The sequence below is a fragment of the Amblyomma mixtum genome, chromosome 5, assembly GCF_055824585.1.
Source record: "Amblyomma mixtum isolate Tamu chromosome 5, ASM5582458v1, whole genome shotgun sequence".
NCBI classification, from domain to species: Eukaryota; Metazoa; Arthropoda; class Arachnida; order Ixodida; family Ixodidae; genus Amblyomma; species Amblyomma mixtum.
In genome coordinates, this window is record NC_143016.1 from 16,267,032 (window position 1) to 16,276,187 (window position 9,156).

The window sequence follows — 9,156 nt, forward strand, 5'->3', positions numbered from 1 at the left end:
AGGCGGCGACCGCGTTGGCTCTAGCTGGCTGCGAGCAGTAGCGGCGGCGGTGGTAGCGTGGCCTCGCTCTCTCTCTCACTTCAGTGATTGTGTTTACGCGCTGCCTGTGTGCTTGCGTGCGGGTGCATGTGCGCGCGCCCGCCCGCATACGCGGCGCCCATAAATCATAAAGTGTTTCTTTCAGTGCCGTCCCCGCGTGCACTACTCCCCCGTATTATTCGGGGGCCCGGCGTATTTTAGAGGTCGAAACACGATGCCTTCGCGTTGTGTATGCTGCAGCTGAGGAGGGGTGGGGTGCGGTGTCTGACCCGTGTCTGCGCACAACCGCCACCTTTCGCGCGCTTTCACGTGTTCGCTCGCCGGCTTCTTGCATCGTACTCGCCGCCGTTTTTTCCCGGCGTCCTTTCATAGAATCTGATCTCCAGATTCAGCGGGGGAGTCGGGAGAGAGTGGTGGTCTATCGCCCACCCCTTTTCCTTCGCACCGCGTGAATAGGAGTGTGCCGGGCGTTGTCCTCCGTTTGTTGGCTCTGCACCTTTGTTCGACTGTGGCTGCTTCGTCCTGCAGCTGTGAGTTGTTTTTTGTTTTCACTGCTGGACGCGTTTTCGAGCCGCCCCAGCCCATTGCTCGGCTCGAGATACCGGCGAAGGGCCTTCTGTGCCCTTCGTACGACACGCAGTTAAACCCGATGCAATTTCATGCACCGCGGTGGCTCAGCGTAGTTTGCAGCTGAGCACAAAGAGCGATGGTAAAAAAAAAAACGGAAATTATTTCGCTGAAAAAGAAGGCGCAGTAAATGTCTCGCTTAACGATGGACACTTCAGCCGCGCCGTGGGGAAGGGTAAGAGGAGGAGTGAAAGAAAGAGAGAGAGAGAAAGGTACCTTAGTGGAGGCTCCGGAATACCACCTTTAACGTACACTGACATCTTACTAGGCTCCTTCTGCGTTTCGCCTCCATCGAAATACGGCTGCCGAAATTCAACCCAGGTGTTCCGACTCAATAACTCGGCGCTCAAACCACCGAGCCACCGTGGCGGGTTCATGCCGCTGGCGGAGGCGCGCTGGTGAGGTGCGTATGAGAAAAGGAAAGTCTCAGTGACTGGAGCGCGTTGTGAGGGAAGAGGGGATGGAGGAGGTGGGGAAAGGAGGAGAGAGTTGCGGTAGTGGAGGTTTCCCGTTAACTTGGACCGCCCGGTGTTGTTGTTTTTTGTTGAATATTATAGACATGTAAAAAGTCATCCCTGGTGTAGAGTCCTTTTAACGTTAGTACTACCTTTTGAACACACACAAATTTTAGAAATGGCTACTAGTAGAAGTTTTAAAGAGGGCTGGGAAACCTCAGTAGCTATCCTTGGATGGACAAGGATATCGAGACTCCCAATCAGTCAGGATAGACGAAATTTAAACGCCACTATCGGTGCGCTCTTGGGAAGAACCTCAGGCGGCCGAAGTCAACGCTAAAAGCGGTGATTAATAGTTTCGTGCATCGCCTCGCTTGTCGTGCCACGTACGGGCCCGACGTCAGGCCATCTCGCAGTTGGAAACAGACCGCGACCGCCCTCTCTCCTCGCAGGTCAGACTGGAGCACGCCGTTGGCTTCGGACGACGGCGCGTGCCGCTGTTGCATCGCGTGCAACTCAGCTCCGACTGGTGTGGTCGCGACCCTGATTGACGGGCGAACGTTAGATAAAGCGCGATCCTTGTGTGAGCAGAATGAGTCGCGGGGTGACAATGTGAATCGATTCTCTTGGGCAACTTACGTTATCTTATCGAGAGCCCGCGACGCGCATGTTGGTGGCGTCGTTGAACAGTTCGAGAAGGAAGTCGAGAATACCTGAAAGCCGGGGCTGCGTATTTTTCTTTTCCCTGGTGGTGATTATTAATCGCAACGCCCGCTGCCGTTTCCGTCACACAAAGCCGGTTAGTGCGGACGAAGCAGGGTGTGCTGAAGGTACGAATAAAGGGTTTCCAAAGTCGGATATGCAGGTATGAAGTATGGAAGAAGAGTGTATACCGTAAAAGGTGGTCTACAGCGTGCGGGCTGTACATGTTTAAAAGTTTAAATTTTAGGCTTTGCGGACCATGTATAGGTGCGGCTGCCACTTTATTTTCGTTTTCAGTATCGTTGCTTACGCCGAGCCTGTCTGTCTTGGAGGACTGCTGCTTTTGTGTGTCGCCTGCTTTGCCAGCTGCTTTCGTTCGGCGCCCACTGCACACAAATGGGCGGACCCGGCCACATTTGAGTGGCAAAAGTTGGGTGCGTTGAAAAGGCGCCAATCCTCGAGAGGGACGGACTCTTAAAGTGTGACGCGAATAAAAATAAGGACCACATACCACTTTATAGAATCCACATGCCATAAAGCGTACGCAGTCGTGATGTCACACCCTCTAACACCCAGAGGCGTTGGTGAGCCCCAACCCAAGAGGCGCCATGTTTTGTACGCATGGGAGTCTATGGAAGCTTCACTACTAGTTTATATCTACCTTGGCCTCTGTCCCTATGACGTCAGTCAAAACTCTCGCTGAATTGAAGGGTGGTCCCACCCTTGTATTCATAAGACACCTTTAGCATATCGTGTTACCGTTGCCGGAACACTGGGACACCGCCCACCGCAAGTGCGCTCACGCTGATTGGTCCCGATGCGGCAGACGCAAGCGCAACTGCCGGGTACCTGGCGCCGTCAAAGCGATTTGCGCATGCGCAATGACGGCGCGCGGGCGCCCGGTACTCCTGTAACGGTAACTAGGTATGCTAAAGGTGACACGCGCACGCGTCATGATTCAGTGAGCAAATTGCAGATTTTTTTTGTATACAACGCAACTAATATAAAATTGCAGACTTCATCCACTCCTTTCCAAGCATGTGTACGCAAAAGAGGCCGGCCCCGTGGTGTTTATGCGCCTTCAGCCACGGGCTCGCGATCCCGTGTTAAAGATCAACTTAAGGATACATTGTGTCGGGGCGGCCGAGCCATTTTCCAGTGCGGGCAGTAATGTCAAGCTCTGACTCGTCCGGCGTTGAGTCAAGACGTGGGCAGCTGTGCCGGTCGCATATCGGGCGGCAGGCTCTTCATAATTCATGAATCACCGTGGCTTCATTTTGGCTCATGCGGCGAAGTCGAGCTAAATACTTGTCGAAACAGACTTTTGACGTGTGTCCTTTGAGTTCGAAATGCTATCCGCATTTGTAGGTGATTGTAAATCACGTGGTCCCGGTGGATCGACGGCAAACGTACGACCGGAGTCTGGTGCAGCAGCCATGTTTGCGGGTGCGCTCTGCGTCACGCATGGAGAGCCGCGTCTTCGATCCGATCTCCTCTGCATGACTCCAGGGAAGAAAACAAAAAGAAGAGAGCGAATCCATGCTTCAACGGATTGAATCGCATCCAGTGCCTAGTGCAATGCAGGAAGGCATCGGGTCTTCTCCGTGCAGTTCGTTCGGTGGTGTTGCATGCGCGACCGTCGTTTTCCCTTCGGTCGAGCCGCACCTCGCCGTCGCGCTCCCTTTTCCTTGTTTCGTTTTCTTTTCCTCGTGGCTCGCCACGCAGCAGCGAACTCTGCGGCTGCGGCCACCGAAGAGACTGGGCATGCTTCCCCTGCAGATGAGGGGCGTCGCTGCCGCGACGCGTGCCACCGGTAGGCATTCAGGGACGGTGATCGGGCGGCGGCGGCATCATCTTGTCGCAGGCTCCTGCCGTTGTTGGCGGCGACCTCGCGGCCGACGTGCCTACTTCTATCATGCGCCCGACACGTGCGTGTGTGCGTTCGCGCCGCCCCGGCACTGGGGCTTCTGTGCACGCCGCGTGGATGACAGCAGCGAAGACGAGGGAGGGGGGGGGGGGGGGGAAGTAAAATTGGTTTTGAGGAAACGAAAGGGCGCAAGAACCGTCTTGACTTCTCGGTGGACAATTCAACCGCGCCGTGAGGGAAGAAAGGAAGGTAGGAGTGAAGGAAGAAAAAGAGGGAAAGAAGCGCTGCATCTTTGGGCTCAAGCAGCCGAGCGCTCTGAGCTGCGAGTTTGAGCTAAAGGAGGGGCCGGATGAAATATTTTGGGAAACGGTAAGGCAAGAGGGCGCTCTCCCTGTGGGAGTATTCTCGAGGGTCGGTGCAGGCTTCTCGAACGGGCTTCTGTCGAGCAAAGAAGCCAGCACTCGAGCCTCGTTACTTTGAAATCGCTTAATTCGAACTGCCGGTTTATTCGTATTTCTACTTCATCAGCGATATCAGTATTAAAAGGCTCCGTTTAATTTCGAATGTCCCATGATTCGGAGAAAAGGAACGCATTTCGGTTCTCTACCGAGTTCGACCTCCGCCACCACCTCCACTGTTTTGTGGAGGTGGTGTGGGCCCTCTTCTCCGGTCGTCCGATGACACTGCATCCAGCCTTTCCCGCGCTCGTCGCCCTAGTGTCGGGTCTAAAACCGGGGAAGGTGGTGTACGTATACGGTGTATAGTTTTCAAGGCGGAATGCTTTTTTTGCGCAACACTTAAAAGGGGACAGGACAGGCGCTATAGGACGGGTGTAGTTTTGGCTCGGCCTTGTCTGGTTGCTGGTAAACGAGTTGCCGGTCGGGTTCCGCGGCGGCCGTCGAGGGCGTTCCTTTTCCTGCCTCGCCGTATCGGGCTCACAGGATGCCGGCGGTGAGAAAAACAACACCCCGCGTGGCTGATCGCAGAGAGAGAGAGCGGTGCACGGAGGAAGCAGTTGTGTAAGCGGCCTCGCTGTTTGCGTGGCGTGCCTGTTACTTCTTTTCGCCCACAGACGACTGCCGCCCCTATCGCCCGCCGCCGCTGGCCGGAGTCGTCGTTCTTGAGGCAAACAAGTGGTCGACCCTGAGCGCGCCTTGTGCGGCCACTGCGCGTTGCGGGAAGTCGTCGGAGGGGGCGACCGCGCGCGCAAACGCCGCTGCAACCCCCGTTCCGAGCGCCGTGCGCGTGGTTTTCGCGGGAGCGAGAGACGCGCGGGAACCGCTGTAGAAAGCTTTCTGGTATAGTTCGCGACGTCTATAGCCGCGTTTACACGAATGCGACAGAATGTGTATCGAGTCGATTTGTCAAGAGAAAGAGCATATTTCGAGAAGGAAAGGCGCGCGACTCGTCCTCTGCTCTATTCCTCGATATTCTTTTGCACTTTGCCTCAAAAAAATGGACTTCAGTCGACTTCTGTCGCATTCATGTAAACGTGGCTACTGCAGCCTGTCATGATGCGCTGCAGGTAGCAGGCTCACATTTCTCCATAATGAAGAAGGGAGGAGTTGCCGCATGTTTCTCTGGAGGACATCGTTTTCCCGCGGTGGAACTGGCGAACTCGGAGAGAAACTTCCCGGCCACCTTCGCGACGCTGATCTAGGTGGCAGCGGGAGATTTCTCTGGGTGGCCAGAGAGGGTTATCTTGGCGTCGCTACGGTGCCACTCGGCAATTTCAATGATCATTGAATAGTGACCATGCAATCCGACAGACGGCGCTAGGGGTAACGACACTGTTCAAAAACTTCTCAGTTCGGCACAATGTAGACACAGTGATGGCGGGGCGACGATGGGCATTTCGTTTCAAACGCATTCATTTCTCGCTGGCGAACCTGCCAAAGATCAGTGACGGTCTTTGTTGTATTCATAGCGTTGCGGCATTTGTGGGAAACTTGTTGGTCTCGGTTGTCGCAAAGAGGAAAACGGCAACAACGTCGGCTTGTTTACATGGGATCGCCGGTCGGTCTGCGTAGTTGCCATTTTGGCTGCCGAATTATAAAAATCGGTTAATGCAGTCTAAAAGGTCAATAAATGAAGTATATTTTTTTATTTAATCAGAAATTTTAAATCAAGTATATTTTTCTGTATTTCGTGTTTTTTATGTCTTGTATTTTCAACGTATGGTGACTGCGAGGTTCTTGGTGACCCTTGAGATTCCAGTGGCCATTCGCGAATCTCCATTGGCTCGTTGTCCAATCAGTGGTCATTAAAAACCGCCGTGCGGCACTGGCCGGCCCTCCCCGTTGAGTTCGATGTGCATTGACTCAATGAGCATTGAAACTGCCCGTGCGGCAGGGGATAACTGATCGCCCTAAAAGGACCTACTCTCAGGTGTGAATGTGCCCTTATGGCGATGGGATGGATTCCGATGCGGGTTGTCGACAACGCCAACATTGGCGTTTATTTATGTCAAATGTTGATACGGTCAAGTCGAACTCGGAGTCGATTAGAAGTATTCACGAATTTTGCCCAGATTGAATGAAAGGGAAACCTGTCAAGTTTCCCTAATACAGGTATGGTGACAGGATCAATGCTTCAATTCGGGTAAACCGAAAGTTCAAATTAACCTGGTATGGATTAACGCGGTCTCCTTGTAGGAAGACATGTGGCCTCGTTTTCAAACGGTTCTTTCCCACTTTCATTATTTGGTCGCCATCCAACGATTGGTAGCTGGAGCCTGCGATGTCGCTACTGACACCTAAACGAGCGACGCCTTTCGTCGGATCCGGTATCGGACGGAGCCGGTGCTGACACCAGGGCCGAGGAAGCGGTAGGATCGATCGCGAAAAGAATTGCCACAGAATGCGTGCTTCTGGCGCTTGAAAGAGGGTCAAAATGAATCGAGAGTGACGGCATTCGGTCAAGGGCGCTGCACGTCGGGCGGTCGCCGCATCGCGATCAGCGTAGTTCACCACGCTCGGCCCCGTTTCGGAGGGCCGTTGTTTCTGCTCTTCGGCGACGACGACAGGGCGAGGGCCGGCTCCGCACTGCCGGGGAATTTCCCCGCAGCCGACGCACGTGCACCCCCGTGACGCGCGCGCCCCAAGCGCGAGCCATCTGTCAACGGCAGCGGCGGCGGTTGCATGTGCTCGCGAGACCCAAGACAAAGGAGGACACGACGCTGTTCAGCTGCTGCCGCCCGCAGCCGTGTCTCAAAGACAGCGTGTGCGTCGTCGTCACGAGTGCGTTTCTTCGGCGTGCGCGTGACCGGGAATGGCCGCTCGCGCGCGGTCAGCAGCGGCAGCTGGCTGCGCGGCTCGGGAACTAACGAGTCAGTGGAGCGTGACCGCGTTCGAAGCGTGTGCGCGCGAACTCGCGTTTCCCGGTTCGCCAGAGCGCGTCGTCTCCGGACGGCGACACCGCGCCGCTTTCGTTTGTCTTGGCACCGGGTTCTCCCCCGCTGTCCTCCTCTTCCTCCTGTCCCCCTACCCCTCCTCTGTTCCTTCTCTGACAACACTGCCTTGGACACCGCCGCGCCTCATGAGCGAAGCAGAGCATAGTATAGCAGGGGTGATGTGTAACGATTTGGGTGCAATTCTGCCACGATGTTCTCGCCTTGGCCCCTCGAATGCATATGGCCCAAACGTCGCCATGCTCTCTCTCCCCACTGTCAGCTGGGTCGGCCAATGTGCGCGGCGGTTTGGCGATCGAGCAAAGAAATCGCTGCATGTACTACACTGCCCGAGAGGAGCGCTCGCCCTGCGCAGTTTAAACGGCAGCATAGCCATAATCGTTGCGTTATCATCATCATCATGGTCTGCAGCAGCGCGGCCACGTACACTAGAGTACAAGAATATTTCACATTGAGCTCTGATTAGCCCTGTCCCCGGCCACCCTGTGCCCGCTAAATTTCCACTCTTCCCACCCGACCCTTTGCCATCTTCTGCTGCGCTTTGCTCCTCTCAGAATCCATCCCGTCGCCATTAGGGCACATTAATTAACACTGCGAGTGCGACTGATCTAGGTCGGTTAGTTACAGTCCCAGGATAACCGAGAAAGCCGGGAGGGACCGTAAGGAGTCGGACAAAACCAATTCACCCCGCGACGTCTGCCGCTCCCAGGTGTGATGACTGTGCGTTTGGGGACCTGCGGTCAGCTGTTCTCCGCATTGAGAGCCCTACCCATAACCGTTTCCACCTCTCGAGTTGTAAAGTAAGCCCGCGTTATATCTATCCAATGTTTGTTCTTGTAAAAATTGATTTTGTGGCTACGTGGGCGTTTTCCCGGCATCGAAAGACGCGCTTATTGCTTTTAAAATTGGATTGAGAACTGTTCGCGCCACTCGATTCAAACTATTGACGTCAATTCCGTTTTTATGTGAATGGCAGCGTAACTAAAGCATCTGGAATCTGCGCACACACACACACAAAAAAAAAGAATAAGCAGATCATCGCTCCGCGGCAGTTCACTGATGCATAAATGCAGTGTGTAGATACATCTTGCCCAAGAATGTCGAACAAACGCGAAAATAATAATTTAGTGTGCTCACGCTGTGTTCGCGAAGCTCAGCGAGAATAAGGGTAAAACGTTGCTCGCTTTTTTTTTTTCTTAAATCGTCTCAGCCCCTTTGATACACCTTCCTTAAACGCTTCGTTCACAGGTATGGTCCAGGTGATTGCTAGCTCCCCCTTCCCCCCAAGAGACGATTGTAGCGAGAGAGACTACAACCGGCCGTTTGTACGAGACGGTGCCCGAGAATACGGTCATTTTTTCTCAGAAATGAGAATATTGACGTATCTTCCGCGTAAAAAAAAAAAAAAAAAAAAAACACATATTGGACACCTGTCAAAGCGGTCTACTGTTGAACAGTTGTGTTGCCGACGAGAACCAGCGAACATCCACAGAAAACAGGGAGGTGACTTCAGCCCCGTTCTGGATGGAGGGCTGATTTAGCAACATCGGAATATTTTTGTGGAAATCAGGATTTTCGCGTCTTCCGGGCACGAAACCGGCCAATACTGGTGCCAGACATCGAGGTCTTATTTCAGATCAAAATTTAAAAGCGACTCTGACGTCGAGGCGGCCTAGCCGCGGTGAACTCGCGGCGGGGCTCGGGATCCGGACGGCAGAAGTGCGAGGTTGGGGCCAAGAATAATGCATTTCTGCTTCAGAACTGTCTTGACGCACCGCAGTGTGCTTGCGAAGTCAGCGGGTGATGAGCGGAGCCTGCTATTTTTTTTTTTTTTGCGTTTTCGAGCTCACAGAAGCTTCGTTTTCCAGTGCAAGTAGGGTCTGCGTCATTCGAGTGCAGCAGCAATCGATCAGTCCATCGATACAGGCCAACTTCAATTTGACGTCAGTGTTCCCTTTTAAGACTGCCGACCACAGGTTTCGGCGAGAATAGATATGGTAGCCGAGAGACACCCGAGCTGAGCTTGACCAGCACATCGGGTTGGGCCAGTGGTTGGA

General features: G+C 54.0%; 1 protein-coding gene across 4 annotated transcripts in view; it reads left to right on the forward strand.

Annotated features, from left to right (window-relative positions):
• Positions 1 to 9,156, forward strand: part of InR (Insulin-like receptor) — a 194,571-nt gene that overhangs the window by 16,195 nt on the left and 169,220 nt on the right. The window lies entirely within an intron of this gene.